The following is a 17,638-nucleotide window of genomic DNA, read 5'->3' as shown; positions in this document are numbered from 1 at the left end:
AGTTGCCCATACCTTACTTGGATAGAAGGAAGTTTCTCTGTTCACCTGTGAGAGAGGGGAGCTTTGAGCAACCTATCTGTCCCTGGAGGAGTGGTTCCAGCCCAGAAGTTAGTAGTTTACTGGCCATTTGGGGCTAATTTCTATCTCTTTCATTTCCCTACTATAAAAACCACATTTGCACAGTTTTGTGCACCGGGCAATGCCAGTTAGCTACGGTTAAATTATTCCTGGCTCCACTAAGTCTCCTCTTCAGTTTTCCCTTGAAACTAGTCTAACTCTCAACCTAAGCACTCAAAAAGCATCTTACAGCCCAGCACTTGCTCAGACCTAATAGCAAGCACTAATATATCCTGACAATGATTGCCCAGCAGGCAAGGCTCTTTATTCACCCCTCACCAACCAACCAACTAAGCAGCTCACCCTACTATTCAGGCATGACCAAAGGGCAACTTCAGGTGCACTCTCCAGTCCAGCTGGTGAATCTGGGTATCCTGAGGCAATGTTACAACTGCCTCATGGACACAGACAACCCTCTCCTCCTACCAGAAAACACAAACATATGTGTGAGATGCAATTATACAGCCAAACTGGAACCTAAGCTGTCTCCACCCAAGACTGGAACAGACAGTCAAGAGGAGAAGGTTAACACTTGCACCACAACTCCAGCCACACACAGACCTACTAAAACAGCACTGGCAAAAAATACACATAAATACACAAAATCATACTCAGAGGCTCTAAATAAAAACCTGCAAAAGCATCACAGACCTCCAAAGCAGACACCCAAACAACCTGCACTTCCTGTCACAAACCAGACAACACATAAAACACAAAATCAGTGTGCTGCACAATCACAGCCCTTAAGGCGAAATACATACCTAACACACTAGTAACAGGTGACTCTATAGTCAGGCACACTGACGTCCCAGTCACTAGGCTGGACAAGCAGAAGGTTACTGTTAGCTGCCTCTCGGGAGCCAGAATCTGCCACATAACACAAGCACTCACGTCACTCCAGAACAAGTACAAATATGACTCTGTCATTGTTCATGTTGGTGTGAATGACCTGAGATGTACCTCCCTGGACTACATGAAAAGAGACATGAAAGAGCTCTCTGATTATGTAGCCCAGGCTGGTATGACCCTGACCCTGAATAGCATCCTGCTCTCACCAAGAATGATACCTCAGTATAAAGAAAAAATGATCAATTTCAACACTTGGCTAAGCTTCTGGTGTCATTCAAAGGGGATCCAGTGTCTGTCAGGCTGGGACGACATGCTCGACAAGCCGCGTTGCTTTGCAAGAGATGGCTTGCACCTGTCACCCATAGGCTTTCGAATACTGGCCAAGGCTCTTGCTGCCCCCATAGTGAATTTTTTAGGCAAGGCTCAAAAATCAAACCCACCTCCGTGAACAGCATAATTAACAAAAAACTGAGGGTTATGCTACTCAATGCCAGGAGTTTAAATCTCAGAATGCATGCACTCGAAGCACTCCTCAGTATGGAGAATGTCGACATCTGTGCGGTAACTGAAACCTGGTTCAAGGCTCCAGAGAGCACCCCAGCACTACCGGGCTACATCTCATACCACATGTTTCGGCCACAGAACATGGACTGAAACACAAAAGGAGGGAGTGTATCCATTTTCATCAAGGATACCTACACCCAGTGGCGGCTGGTGACTTCAAATCAAAGGGGGGCTACAGGAGCCAGCTGAATGGGTGGGGTCAAGGGGAAGGGGTGTGGCCAGCCAGAAAGGGGAGGAGCTATGCTCAAAACCACAAAAACTAACTTTAATTAAATACACTCCCCTGGGTGGCATGGCAAACCATCATTATGAGAGTCCAATCAAGACAAAAATAGGTGTAGAAGAATAAAAATATTTCAATGCATTGGCTGCATGACAGCTTACTTAATATCTAGATGGAAACAAAAGGTTGTGAGGCATGAAAAAATAAATTACTTTTTAAATACATTACTGGAATGCCAGTCAAAATCAAGTACAAGCAAAACCAGAAGCACTCAACTCAAACCACTTCTCCTTGCACTGCAGTTCTAATTATAATGTATATTCAGCTTTATTAAAGTGCCAAGTAACATGCTGAAAGTAGAAATCTCTGTGATGCTCCCACTTGTAAAAATGTTTCTTATCCAAAAAAGACCTGCTGCCTGACAACTATCTACTTGTTTCATGGGGAAAACATGCAAGTAAAAAATGAAAAGCAAACAAGAATCAAGCTCAAGATACATTGCTTAAAGGATTACTGCACAGGTTATGGACCACACATGATTTGCATTCTGTTTAGTTTACGGGTAAAGTCTGTAGAGATGACTGGAAGTCTCCAACAAGTGTAATGAGCTTTTTTAAAATAATGGAATCTTGTCATTTAATACCCAAGGCTTATACATTATCTAGTCAAGTATTCTCTGCATGGCAACAACAGAAAGGCTTTCAATGTTGGCAATTCTTTAACAGTATGCTTATTAAAGCTTACTTGCATCTTATGATCTCAGACAAGCTTACATTATGGTCATTAAAGCACTGCTACTTAAACACAGAGCAACAGGCACTTTGAGTAATAAGCATAAAAAGCATAAATCAACAGTACAAAAATATGACAGAAACCAGACCTTTCTGCAAAATCAAGGACAGATGAAAAGCCACTGTAGTACTTGTGTCTACCTTGGATGGGGGGGGGGGGAGGCACACTGCACATTTACACTACATAACTACTCCTTGCCTTGCTTGGACACATCCAGAGTCAGTACATGGTGGAGTGGGGTGCAACAAGTATGTCACAATTTGAAATGTCTCTGGCTGACTGTGATGGCCCTGACACATGTGTCATACCTCTCAACCTTAGAGCAAGAAATCTGGACAAAGCCATACACAGAAGTGGGACAAATGCCCACAAATAAGGACAATGTTTAAATATTGCTCTAATAAACTTAGAAAGATAATAGAATAGGTCTTGCATTAGTATGACTTTTCTGAAGGGTATAAAATCTGAAACTCAAATGTCTGCCATTATTTTCTAACTTCCGTCTTTAGTGATTTGTCACTAATTTGCCAAAAAACACAATTTTATGAAAAATGGACCAAATGTGATGCAAAAATATAAAATAGCCACACAATACAACTGGGAACCTGTCAAAGAAGGGACACTTTAATATTAGTACTGCTAACTTGAGCAGCTGACAAAATAAAAGAATCTATATGCATTTCAAGTAATCTATAACTTTGATTATTGCAGTTATTTCTTAATTGTAAACCCTCCATGTTTTCTTCCAAAATTGCTATTTTGCGGAGGGATTATTAGGGGGAAGAGCAACATTTTAAGCCAAAATCGGAGACAGTTGAGAGGTTGGCTATGCCTAATTCTATAAAGCAATTTATTTGCATGTACCTCTCAACCTGTTAATGCAGTAAATCTGAACAAGGCCAAATATACTGGGGGAACATATAAACAGTACTAAAAATTGCTCTTGTATAAATTGAGACAGTTGATAGAATAACAGTTCTTACTTAACATGCATTTTTCTGAAGGTTATGAAGTCTGAAACTCAGTGTATCATTATTTAGTGACTTAATTTCTAAATGATTTGCCAGAAAACTACAAATTTTATGAAGAACAAACCAAAAATAAGAAGCAAAAATCTATTCATTCTTTGAAAATCTGGACAGTTGGGAGGTATAATTCAGCTGGGCCTGTCTGAGTTTGCTGCCTTCCCCCCTGACAAAATCATGGTTGAAGAGCCTCTGCAGCCATTCCTATGAACCATTACTTGGCTATTTCACTCCATTTACCATAAACACTAATGTGCATACTGCTTTACTTGTATGATGAGTTGGACTTCATTTGAAAGTTTTATTTTGTATTTTACAGCACAAACACTAAGTCATCTACTAAACAAAGCAATGCAGTCTCACAATGAAAACTTAGCATTAAAACTTCTCTGCTCTTGAAACTCACATTCATTGAAACAGCATTGAAACAGCATTGAAACCCACATTCAAAGAAAATGCATTTTGCCAGTGGCAGATAAAGATTAATTTTGGGCTGTTTTCAAATCATAGGCCCCTTGCATATGAAACATACATGTGCTCTTTGATACACCTTCCTCATTGTACTAAATTATATTCCTTGTACAATATATTACAGTTGTTAGAGGGCGTTTTAAATTTGTTTTGAACACTTTTCCAGTAAACAATGAAACAAAATGCATGCACCCATAATGACAAAACTGCCCAGTTCAGAACATTTATCATAAAAGTTTACTCAGACTTCCGCAGTCCACCTTTATCAGTAAATATGCACAATTCTACAGTCCACCATTATCAGTAAATATGCACAATTCTACAGTCCATTATCAGTAAATATGCACAATTCTACAGTCCATTATCAGTAAATATGCACTATCTCTGAAGAAGTAAAAGTCATCTAAATAATTCCACATTAAAGAAATCTGTAACTAATGAAGAGGTTGCTGCTAGTAAACACCTTTATATTTCATGGTTTCATCGAAAAATAAAGTGCCTGTTGCCCCTCAGGAATAAATTGCCTATATTACATTAAAAAAATGATAAGCTAGTAATATTGCAAGAGGAAATGGATGGCAAACTGATAACGAACTCATAGTTAGTATCTTCACCAAGGAGAACATTCTCAGTACAGCAGCATCCACCCCTTATGGGAGTAGAACCCACAGCCTTCTGCATCAAAGACAAGTACACAACTTGTTGTGCTATTAACAAGGCAAACCAACTTCACTTAAGCAGCACTCAGCTCCTTGTAAAATCTACTCAATACTCAACTTTGCAGCACAGGAAAACTGGAAAAAGCCAAAATGTATTGGGGGGGGGTCAAAAGCCCAAAAACCAGGGACACAAACATTGCTTGTATAATCTTGGAAAGTTGCTAGAACCATACATTTTACTGCCAAGCTCTCTGTGCAAAACAAAGCAACATACCACTACGCCAAATCAGCTGCTTTGTAAAAGAGGAAGACTGAAACTTAAATGGCTATCATTTAGTGAATTCAGTTCTCACCATAGCTGTCAACCTCTTAGTACAAAACACCTGGACAAACCCAGTAATGAGGGAATACAGCCCTCAAACATTCAGTGAATTCAGTTCTTGCCATAGCTGTCAACCTTGGCACAAAAGACCTGAACTAAGCCAATAATGAGGGAATGCAGTCCCAAAAATAGGGACAAATTTCAAATATTCATCTTATAAACTTAGAAAATTGCTAGAATAAAAGAAGAACATGAAGTCTGAAATTCAGATGCCTGTCAATTTTACTGCTGACAGAATAAAAACAATTTTCAGCAGAGACCCAGGGAGAAATACTGCAGACACGTCTTTGTAAAATGACAGGGCACCAGAGCAAATCCACACAAACACAGGGAGGAGATGCAGACTCCACACAGAAGGCACCCCAGTCAAGAATCAAACCAGAAAACCTATAGCTGTGAGGCAACAATACTACCACTGCACCATCAAATATGCAAAGACTTAAACATTCAGAAACCTGAAGTCTGAAATTCAAATGCCTGTCAATTTTATTTAACATTTGTTAATCAGGACAGTCTGACTTGGAACAAAAAAAAATTCAGCAGAGGCCCAGGAAGAAATAATGCAGACATGTCTTTGTAACATGGGAGGACACAAAAGCAAACCCACACAAACACAGGGAGAACATAATGACCCCACAAAGAAGGCACCCCAGCCAAGAAGCAAACTTGAGAACCTGCAGCTGTGAGGCAACAATGCTACAACTGCCCCATCAAATATCAAGCATTACAACATTTACAAACCACAGATATTATGAGGAACAGATCAGATCAAACATGAGGCAAAAATCTGCAGTTTTTTTCACAAATGGTGGTGGGTAGGGAATTAAGGTCTTTAAAACCTGCATACAAGGTACAGGATTCAAGCCTGAGGTATTCCCTACCACACACACAAACACCTGTAGTAGCAAACCACAAAAACTAAATATACTGCATTGGGTGCCAAACAGTTGTCATGAGAGTCCAATCAAGACAAAATGAAGTGTAGAAGAATAAAAATATTTCAATGCATTGGCTGCATGACAGCTTAATATCTAGATGGAAACAAAAAAGGTTGTGAGGCATGAAGAAATAAATTACTTTTTTTTAAATACATTAATGGAATGCCAGTCAAAATCAAGTATAAGAAAAACAAGCAGCACTCAACTCAAACCACTTCTTGCACTGCAGTTCTAATTATAATTTATATTCAGCTTTATTAAAGTAACATGCTGAAAGTAGAAATCTCTGATGTCCCCACTTGTAAAAATGTTCCTTATCCAAAAAAAGACCTGCTGCCTAACAACTACTTGTTTCATGGGGAAAACATGATCAAAGTAAAAAATGAAAAGCAAACAAGAAATAAGCTCAAGATACATTGCTTAAAAGGATTACTGTACAGGTTATAGACCACATGATTGGCATTCAGTTTATGGTTAAAGCCTGCAGAGATGACTGTAAGTCTCCAAGTGTAATGAGACTCTTAAAATAATGTAATTCTGTCCTTTATTACAAATACTGGCATATGCATTTCAATACCCAAGGCTTATACATTATCTAGTTAAGTATTCTCTACATGGCAACAGAAAGGCTTTCAATGTTGGCAATTCTTTAACAGTATGCTTATTAAAGCTTACTTGCATCTTGCAATCTCAGCCAAGCTTACCTGATGGTCATTAAAGTATTGCTACTTAAACACAGAGCAACATGCACTTTGAGTAATAAGTATAAATCAACAGTACAAAAAATATGACAGAAATCAGACCATTCTGCAAAAATCAAGGACAGATGAAAAGCCACTCTAGTACTTGTGTCTACCTTGGATGGGTGGGATTCTCTGCACATTTACACTGCATAACTACTCTTTGCCTTGCTTCGACACATCCAGAGTTACTACATGGGGGAGTGGGGTTTAACAAGTATGTCACAGTTTGAAATGTCTCTGGCTGACTTGTGATGGCCCTGACACATTTGTCATACCTCTCAACCTCAGAGCAAGAAATCTGGACAAAGCCATACAAAGAAATGGGACAAAGGCCCAAAAATAAGGACAATTTTTAAAATATCGCTCTTATAACCTTAGAAAGCTAATAGAAGTCTTGCATTAGTATGAATTTTCTGAATGGTATGAAATCTAAAACTCAAATGTCTTGTCATTATTTTCTAACTTCAGTCTTTAATTATTTGTCACTAATTTGCCAAAAAACACCATTTTATGAAAAATGGACCAAAAAATGTGATGTAAAAATATAAAATAGCAACACAATACAGCTGGGAACCTGTCAAAGAAGGGACACTTTAATATTAGTACTGCTAACTTGAGCAGCTGACAAAATAAAATAATCTACATGCATTTCTGAAATAAAAGTAATCTGATTATTACAGTTATTTCTTAATTATAAACCCTCCATGTTTTCTTCCAAAATTGCTATTTTGCGGAGGGATCATTAGGGGAAGAGCAACATTTTGAGTCAAAATCAGGGACAGTTCAGAGGTTTGGCTATGCCTAATTCTATAAAGCAATTTATTTGCATGTACCTCTCAACCTGTTAATGCAATAAATCTGGACAAGGCCAGATATATTGGGGGAACATATAAACAGTACTAAAAATTGCTCTTGTATAAACTGGGACATAAATCTGGACAAGGCCAAATATATTGGGGGAACATATAAACAGTACTAAAAAATGCTCTTCTATAAACTGGGACAGTTGATAGAACAGGTCTTACTTTAGCATGCATTTTTCTGAAGGTTATGAAGTCTGAAACTAAGTGTGTCATTATTTAGTGACTTAATTCCTAAATGATTTGCCAGAAAACCACAAATTTTTATGAGGAATAAATCAAAAATAAGAAGCAAAACATCTATTCATTCTTTGAAAATCTGGACAGTTGGGAGGTATGGTTCAGCTGGGGCTGTCTAAGTTTGCTGCCCTTCCCCCTCACAAAACCCTGGTCGAATGGAGCCTCCCTGCAGCCATTCCAATGATCCATTAATTTGCTATTTCACTCCATTTACCATAAACACTAATGTGCATACTGATTTACTTCTATGATGATTTGAACTTCATTTGAAAGTTTTATTTTGCATTTTACAGCACAAACACTAAGACATAACAAACTTGGCATTAAACCTTCTCTGCCCTTGAAACTCACATTCACTGAAACAACATTAAAATCCACATTCAAAGAAAATACATTTTACTTGTGGCAGATAAAATGAATTCTGGGCTGTTTTCAAATCATAGGCCCCTTGCATATGAAACATACATGTGCTCTTTGATACACCTTCCTATTGCTTTGAACATTTTTCCAGTAAACAATGAAACAAAACTGTCCAATTCAGAACATTTCCATCATAAAAGTCTACTCAAACTTCTACAGTCCACTATTATCAGTAAATATGCACAATTCTACAGTCCACCATTATCAGTAAATATGCACAATCTCTGAAGTAGTAAAAAAGTCATCTAAATAATTCCACGTTAAATAAATCTGTAATGAAGAGGTTGGTGCTAGCAATCACCTTTACATTTCATGGTTTCATCGAACAATAAAGTGTCTGATGCCCCTGTGGAATAAATTGCCTAAATTACATTAAAAATAAGCTAGTAATATTGCAATAGGAAATGGATGGCAAACTGATAACAGGCTCATAATTAGTATCTTAACTTTCAGCATTCACCCCTTATCGGAGTAGAACCAACAACCTTCTGCATCAAAAGCAAGCGCACAGCCTGTTGTGCTACTAGCACTAAGCTTCTCTTCCCCTGCAGCTCTCAGCTCCTTGTAAAATCTGCTCAATACTCAACTGCATCTCAACTTCTCAGCACAAGAAGTCTGGAAAAAGCAAAATTTATTGGGGTGGGTCAAAGGGGCAAAAACCAGGGACACATTAAACATTGCTTGTATAATCTTGGAAAGCTGCTAGAATAAAATGCTGTGTTACCACGGTACCACCATACATTTTACTGCCAAAGTCCTTGTGCAAAAAAGAGTCAGAACATACCACTATGCCAAATCACCTGCTTTGTGAAAGAAAAATGCTGTGTTACCATCGTAATTTTACAGACAAGGTTCCTGTGTAAAACAGTCAAGAGCAACATACCACTATGCCAAATCAGCTGTTTTGTGAATGAGAGGAAGACTGAAACTTAAATGGCTATCATTTAATTAATTCAGTTCTCACCATAGCTGTCAACCCCTTAGCACAAAACACCTGGACAAACCCAGTAATGAGGGAATACAGCCCTCAAACATATTCAGTGAATTCAGTTCTTGCCATAGCTGTCAACCTTAGCACAAAAAACCTGGACAAAGCCACTAACAGGGTATTGCAGTCCCAAAAATAAGGAAAAATTTCAAATAGTCATCTTATAAACATAAAAAATTGCTATAATAAAAGGTTGTGTTACTATATATTTATTGCTAGAATAAAAAGTTGTTTTACTATGTATTTTCTGAAGACTATGAAGTCTGAAATTCAAATGCCTGTCAATTTTACTTCTGATGGAACAAAAACAATTTTCAGCAGAGGCCCAGGGAGAAATACTGTAGACACGTCTTTGTAAAATGGCAGGATACCAGAGGAAATCCACACAAACACAGAGATAAGATGGAGACTCCACAAAGAAGGCACCATAGCCAAGAATCAAACCACAAATCCTGTAGCTATGAGGCAACAATACTGCCACTGCACCATCAAATATGTAAGAAATTAAACATTCAGAAACCTGAAGTCTGAAATTCAAATGCCTGTCAATTTTATTTAACATTTGTTAATCAGGACAGTCTGACTTGGAACAAAAAAACAATTTTCAGCAGAGGCCCAGGAAGAAATAATGCAGACATGTCTTCGTAACATGGGAGGACACAAAAGCAAACCCACACAAACACAGGGAGAAGATACAGGCCCCACAAAGAAGGAACCCCAGCCAAGAATCAAACCTGAGAACCTGCAGCTGTGAGGCAACAATGCTACTACTACATTGAAAACCTTGGCCACAACGCAAGTTGCATGGCAAATTAGATTAAATGCCTTTGTTGAACCTGGCTTAAATGAGTCTTGTAATATTGCGTGTCTACTAAAATTAAAAAGTTTGTGTAGATAAAAACTTTTAGTCACTGTGAAAGCATGGTTACATATATGTTACTTTTTAAGTAAAATTGTGGCCACAACACTGGACAGTTAATTGAAGAGGGATATATGTTTAAGTAGCGGTACATTGATTATTTACTCATTCATTGATTTGTTTTAAAGTTTTTTATACATATATTTTTTACATATGTACTATTTTAAGTGTATTAGCATATTCTTACAACTTGATCATGTGATTTTTATTTCAATTTAAATGAAACTTGTTTTTTGAAATGTATCTGAAGAAGTTGCCTCATTGAAGGTGACGAAAAGCGCTTCATTAAATTGTTGAATTTTATCAGTGTTTGAGCTTGACTCACAGAGCTTTTTTTGTTTACGGTGTTGTGCGCTTTTTTTATAGTTTGTTTATTTATGAGGTGGGCCATGTAGAAAGCCTTCTGTACAACAGAGGCAATGTGGTGGTCAAAAGTACAGTTGCTATCAAGCTGGGTGCCCAAGTCCCTCACGACTGATTGCATGCTTAGTACATTGTTATTAATGTGATAATTAGTGGGGATGACATTTTCACCAAAGGGGATATTGATGCATTTCTTGGCATTCAGTTTGAGGCCATGCTTCTGGTGCCAGTCATTAGTTTGGGTAAGACCCTCTTAGAGGATGTTCACATCACTAGGGGAATTTAAGACAGCACCCAGCTTGCAGTCATCTGCAAACTTGATCAGCCACAGACCACTGGTTTTGGCTTGCACCTCAGAAAAGTATATCCCAAACAGTAGCGGCCCCAAGAACGATCCTTGGGGTACATTATGGGTCTACTACTAGAGGTGCCTTCCCCTACTTTGACTTAGTGGGCTCTATCAGTGAGCCAGTTAGCTGTGCATCTGGTAACATACGGGTTGATGCCCAGCTGGGAGAGTTTATCTATTATGCCTAAGTGGGGAAATGTGTCAAAGGCTTTGGCTAGGAAGGTAGGGAGTGTGCACCATCTTCCCCTCGTCCATGGCTTTGGTGACTGTCCTCCATTCAGCTGGGATGAAGCTGGTGCTCAGGCTTTGGTTGAATAGGGTGTCTAATGGAGCTGAGAGATCATGCTTGAGTTCATATGGGATACAGCCAGGGATCTTATCGGGTCCCATGGAGACTGTATTTTTTGCCTTTGAGTGGGCATTAAGGACTTGCTTCCTCTTGATGAGGGGAGGGGGGGCAGGTGCTGGGGATATCCTGGTTTACTGATGGGGGATAGGGGAGTGAAGTTTTCACTGAACCTGTCTGCCAGCAGGTTGACTATATCTTTGTCATCTGTGTATGTGGTGTTATTGACCACCAGTTCAGAGCAGATTTGGATGTTGCCTTTGAGATTTAAGACATAAGTGAAGAAGGCCTTGTGATTGTCCTTGGTGGATGTGGCCAATTTGGACTTGAAGTTAGCCTTAGAGGATTTCACCAGTGACCTTATTTGCTTGTTTAGACAAAGGAGAGATTGCTTCCAACTTGGCGCCTGCTCCTTCTTGGCCCTGGACAGCAATTTTTTCCCTCTATTATAGAGTTTGTTTATTACTGCTGTCCAGCAGACAGGTTTACTGTTCCTTGAGGAAGATGATTTGATCCTGCCAGGTATTGCTGAGTCCATACACCTATGTAGGTGCTTATATAGTTTTTTGGGCTTGGACATTAGTGCTAGTTCCAATTGAAGGGACGGTGGCTGTGAAGCTGCTTATACCTGCTCTGAGGAGATTGTAGTCTGCTTTGGAAAAGCTTTTTTGTTTGACCCTGACAAGGGGGTGGTCAGGGGAGATGGTGACTTCAAAAAGTGATCGCTTTATGGTCAGATCTTACCAAGGGGGATGACACTGTAGGAGTGCAACAGTGGCTACTCATGTTGGTTAGGACCAGGTCCCGGATATTTTCACCTCTCATAGGGACCACCTGATTCAATGCACTGGCATTGACAAAGTCGCGGAATCTCTGGGAATTCATGTTGGGGCTAGAATAGGTCTTGCACTCTATGATTGGGTAGTTAAAGTCACCCAGGATCAGGGTAGACGGTTGAGTCTAGATGGATTCAAGTAAGTCCATATAGGTGGAGTGGGCATTCTGCATCATAGTTGGAGGTCTGTAGCTAGCTATGATTTGGATAGGTGTTTTGTCAACAGTTAACTGCACTTGGAGTGTCTCCTGTGTGTCATACCATTTGACCAGCCTGGAGGTATGCATGTCTTTGATAAATATTGAAACTCCGCCTCCTTTGGCTTTGTAGCCCTTCATTTGGTGTCTGAAAGTATGGTAGGATAAGTACCCTGGTAAGGTTGGGGTGCTGTCCGCAGCTTTGAACCAGGTTTCAGTGACTGCACAAATGTCAGCATCCTCCAGGGCAAGGAATGCTTGCAATGAGTGAAGTTTCTTGCTAAGACTCCTAGCGTTTAGCAGCATGACCACTAAATTTTGTTTATTAGATTTTGTCATGTTGGTAATTTTATGCTCATGACTTTGCCTTAAAAAAGGCACTATGGAGGAGGCAAGAGCCTTTGCCAGAAGCCTAAAGCCCAGGGGAGACAGATGAAGGCCATCTCTGGCAAAGCATCGTAGTCTGTTAATCGTGTCCGTCCAGGCTGTTAGGTACTGGATCCCCTTGGAATTACACCAGAAACTAAGCCAATTGTTAAAGTCAATCATTTTCTGTTTGTTTTGAGGTATCATTCTGGGTGATGGTATACTGCTGCTTTAGGATAGGGACATACCTGCCTGGGACACATATTCAGTGAGCTCATTCATGTCTCTCTTCATATAGTCCACAGAGGTACGTCTCAAGTCATTCACACCAACATGGACTATGACAGAGTCTTAGCAGTACCTGTTTGTTAAGAGACTTGAGTGAGTGTGTGATATGATGGATTCTAGCACTTGACAAACTACTTACTGTGACTTTCTCCTTGTCGTGCCTGGTGAGGGGCACATGTGTGTGTCTCACGATAAAGTCTCCTATGACTAGTATGTTGGGTTTGTGGTTGGGCCTTAGCAGCTGTGAGACACAGACGTGTGTACTATGTGTGATGCTTGGTGCTGTGGGTTGTGATATGCATGTGTGTTTTTGCTTTGGAGGTCTCTTTTGTTTAGGTATGTTTTTATTGAGAATCCCTGCATATGTAGGAGTGTGTTGTACAGATGTGTGTGGAGTTAGAGGTGTGCTGTTCGTAGTGTTTGTGGACAACCTTCTCAGTGCCAGATATACTGGTTGTGACTGAGACAACAAGGATTCTAGGTTCTTAATGTGATTGCATCTCAGATATTGTGTTCCTAGGTGGTAGTAGTAGAGGGTTGTCTGTGTACATAAGGCAGTTGTTACACTGTCTCAGGATGCCCATATCAACCAGACTAGCAGGAGAAATCATAGGAAATTGTCCGTCCATGGTTATCAGAATCTGTAGAAGAGAAGTCAGGGATAGTAGAGTGGGTACTATCTGAGGAGAGTACCTATAGGTGTGAGTCGGGCTGAGTAAAATCAATACAGTAGCTGCAGGCAAGAGCCTCACTCCAACAGGAGTACTAGTAAGGGAAAAAATGCAACTGAGATACCTCGCAAAAGATTAAAACAGCACAGCAGCAGTGTGCAATGGGCAAACAAGCACTAACCCATGCAAATGCTGGGTTTAAATACCACAAAAATTAAAGTAAAATAGAAACACTGGAATTGGCCAATCAACCCTTGTCCCTGAGCTCTTAGCTCAACACCCTATGCCAGACCAGTTCCAACCAGTTCACTTACTCCCACTAAGTGCAAGCAGGCCCTGGCCAACACAAGATAGTGAAGCAGGAAGCACAGGAATCATACAAACAGATCTGAATACAGCAAAACCTGTAACGAGACTATACTAAAGATATTTAAACTCTGTTTAGGTAAATTTAACACTGGAGAACAGATACACACTTAAATATAACAGTAGCAAACAAGAGCAAACTGGTTTAAACAAATTAACCAATAAAAAAATTAAAAACTGAGCCCTGTTCCAGCAGTCTTCAATCAGACAAGTTGTAACTTCACACTCCTGTGCAGGGGAATCTTTTCCAGAAAAGATGGCCTGGATTAGTGGTCGAGTTATACAAAGTTAGATTCAGCAGGTCTGAATCTAGTCTATGCTACAGCAAACAAGGTGCACCAATTTCATAAAGAAACCTTTCAAATAAGCAGGCATAATAAGCCTTTAACCAGCAATTCCCAGCTGAGAAGGGCAGAGTCTACCCTCTCCTCCCACAAGAGTGCAGACCACAAACCTTCTAAATATAAAATATCTGGCCTGAAGCCCAAGTGCTTAAACCAGAACTAAGACACTTTTAGAATAACAGAAACTAAGTCTTCAACCAGCAACTCCCAACTTAGAAGGATGTAAGCAACCCTCTTCTGCCACAAGAGTGCAGACCACAAACATTCTTAATGTAAAACAACTGGCCTGAAGCCCAAGTGCTTAAACCAAAAGGCTTAGAGTAGCAGTTACAATTTAATCAGGCTACTAACAAGCAATAATAAATGCAGCAGAATAAATGCAATTGAGTACTTTTAAGAACAGGCAGCAAAAGCAAAATACAGTGGTTGAGTAGGAAGAAACACAAATACAGTAAAAGCCGATGAATAAAGTGCATTTTTTCTTTTTTACGTTAAGTGGGAAGGGATGAAACCTGATAATTTAAGGTTGAGAAACTAAGGGGGTGGGCCTTCCCAAATGATCTCTCTCTACTCAGTAGAATAAGCTGATGAGATGGGACTAGGAGGAGTGTCCAAAATTAGATTTATAGTAGGGGTAGGCAACTCAGAAACACCAAAGTTAAGAACATAACAAGGACTGACAGGTGGTAGGGACTCTTAAAGAAAACTTAAAACAAAACAAATGTAATACTAGAAAAGATACAAAATAGAAGTGATCAAACCTTAATCAGAGAGCTTCAAATCAAAAATAAATGCAGAGATAAGTGATACTCAGAGCAATACAGACCACACAAACACTTCAACTAACTACAGATATTTCTAAATAAAAGAGCAATGTGCTCTCTCTGCTCCTCCCACAATTTAACGGATGCTATTCACAGTTTGCAAAGGAATTCTTTGGTAACTTTTTTTAACTGACCCTAGGCAAGAACTCTTAAAACTCCAACAGAACAGAAAACTTAAAACAAAACAAATATTTTGTTCTTCTTTCAGCTTTTCCTGGTTAGGGGTTGCCACAGCGGAACTCTGGTCCACTAATGATTGGCAGTAGATTTTTTACGGGTGCCGAGGTGCCAGCTTGATGCCCAACCTTCAACAAAGGTATGTCCATTCTACGCATGTTTTTCGAACGCCACTCGACCGCGGGGAGTGAAAAATTATATGGTGCTGCTTACTGTGATGGATTTGAAGTCTTCTTAAGACACTCAGTCTTGCTGGCTGGATTCTGCTGAAATCAAACTCTCTGGTTATAGTTGCATTTACAGTCTTGTTGCACACAGAAGCTTGCAGAATGTACACTGATAAAAGAATATACTTTGCAGCACCCAACTCAGAGCAGTAACAAATAGCTTTTTATAACAAACCACACGTACTAATGTTACAGCTTTTAGTTATTGCTCTACTTTACTTCTCAATCAGCATGGATGTTATAACATTTGCCTCGGGACAAATGTGTCCCTACCAATACCCCTAACATAACTGGATTAATACAGATCTTTATATACAATTTTAGTCATGCACACACATATGCATTTCCTGTTGGTATTCTATTTTAGAGAATTGCTCATCCTATAGAAACAATACTGATTTTTGCAGATGCTGATGCAAATGCTGACTTAATAATATTATTTTTAAGCTTCCTTGTTAAACAATGTCCTGACACATTTTTGCTAAATTTATAAGAGGCCAGCTTTTCTGACAGTGTGAACATCCTATTTTTGTCTTTAATATTCTATTTGGATCTTTGTATAAGAGCATCTGTTCTTGTGCAAATGCTGATAAGTGCAGAAAAGCATGTTTTTTAAGGAAACATGCTGTAACAGTGTCTTTAAAAAAGCAGATTTTACATTTTTGCTCTCATTGACAATGAAATGCATACATCCTGTTTTTAAGTCTGTAAGGAAAGATGTCCATTCAGCAGATTTCTTATTTTCCAAGTCACAGTCATTTAGTATGGATGCTAATCACATATTGCTAAACTCTATTTCTACATTTAAGCAAACTTTATCTTATGCCTTATTTATGTTGCATTGTTGCATATTTGTAGCAAAGTTACTTTCAACCTTAGTATATTGTTGAGCACACTCTAACAATTCCCTCTTTTTTATTTTAAACCAGGGAAATAAATTCAGCATTATTTGCTAATACTTTTTCATTATGACAGTTAACAACAGTAACTTGACTAGCTTTTGCTAATAATACATGTAAATAATATGCAACCAAGCACTACAAAACAATAAAAGAAATTAAAAATACAGTGATTTTTCCTGTTCATCCTGTAAATAGATTACTAAACCATTCACTCCAATCATCATTCCAGTTTTTTCTAGTATGTTGAGACACTTGTGCAATCACTTCTAAATGTGCTTTTACAGATTCTGTTTTGTCTGGAATAAATGTACAACATTGTTCTCCTATTAAAGCACATGTACCCCCCTTGGGATGCTAATATGTAATCTAATGCCATTCGATTTTGCAAAACCATAGTTCATATAGCTGTCATTTTGACAGTAATGTCAAGGACTGCATTGAAAGTAGCATTTGCCAATACCTCAACTAGTTTCGATAGTTTTCTCAGCTCCCAGATGGCTTTTGCAGCCCCATACCAAGGGAAATACCTGCTCCAGAGATTACATCATCTCGTAAATCCATATCTTTTAATTTAATATAATCAAGATTTTGATGATATATACGTTATGTATCTAAGGTGTCTACTGGATTTTCTGGACTTTCAATCACAGGTAATATATCCCTTTTCTTTTTTGCATTTCTAATGCTTCCTTTTGTTAACTCTTTTACATGATGCATTGCTGATACCACTAATCCTATATAACAGGTGCCATCCCATCCCTTTGGTAACCATTTATAAGCATATTTACCACAGATGTAATATAACCCATCTGATAGAGCAACACTGCTATTTACCAGACTGCCATTTACTTGCCCTATAGTAGGAGTTTTATCATGTACAACTGTAAAGTTTTTATCTGTTTTACTTCGCCAACATGTAATATTGGTTTTACACTCATTTTTATAATTTTGTGAAAAATGAAATACTGCTGTGTCACTTAATATTAACTGACCCTTATTTGGTATTAAAATAGGAAAACCATGAGAAAATACTCCACGTACTGGTATGTGGTTGTGAAAATTTATCATTACAATTGTTTGAATACAGTTGCTATTACCCACTGGAACAGTTCCATTTTGTTGAAAACATGTGATCCCCTGCACTATTGCAGATAACTGTACTCTTGCTTTACGTAATTGTACATTTATGACTT

This window comes from Protopterus annectens, chromosome 1.part1 (genome assembly GCF_019279795.1).
Source record: "Protopterus annectens isolate FY-2018-M chromosome 1.part1, PAN1.0, whole genome shotgun sequence".
NCBI lineage: Eukaryota > Metazoa > Chordata > Ceratodontiformes > Protopteridae > Protopterus > Protopterus annectens.
This window is presented reverse-complemented; position numbering follows the sequence as displayed.